The sequence below is a fragment of the Etheostoma spectabile genome, chromosome 8, assembly GCF_008692095.1.
Source record: "Etheostoma spectabile isolate EspeVRDwgs_2016 chromosome 8, UIUC_Espe_1.0, whole genome shotgun sequence".
In the NCBI taxonomy this organism is placed as follows: Eukaryota; Metazoa; Chordata; class Actinopteri; order Perciformes; family Percidae; genus Etheostoma; species Etheostoma spectabile.
The window spans coordinates 26,964,845-26,965,273 of record NC_045740.1 but is presented as its reverse complement, the minus strand read 5'-3'; positions in this window follow the sequence as shown (position 1 = coordinate 26,965,273).

Sequence of the window (429 nt, the reverse complement as noted above, 5' to 3'; positions counted from 1 at the left end):
TTGTTTAAAACTGCTGCCTTTACTTACCTCTTAAATGACAAATAGCGACGTGGAGACTCGGCAGGGTTTTCCAATGTAACAGGGTCTCAGTTAACTACATAAATAGTGTATTTGTCTGTTACATTAAGCGACGTGTGAATTGTTTTAACGTCGTTGAACTAATTATGGACTGATAGCGTCTCCTCTGTCCTCTACCGTGATTCTGTTTTAAGTTAATGTATAACTCTTGTTATGAATTGATACTATAAATAAAATTGAATTGAAAAATTGAATTGAAATTGAACTGTGTGCATGCGCGTTCCCGCGGCCAGGGGTACAGATCCTGGCGGGGATAAGTACATTGGCACGACACCTGTCCACACTTCTGACAATTGTCCACAGTTTTAATTTTTTATTAACACAGCTGTATATTGTTAAGTATGAGGGGCA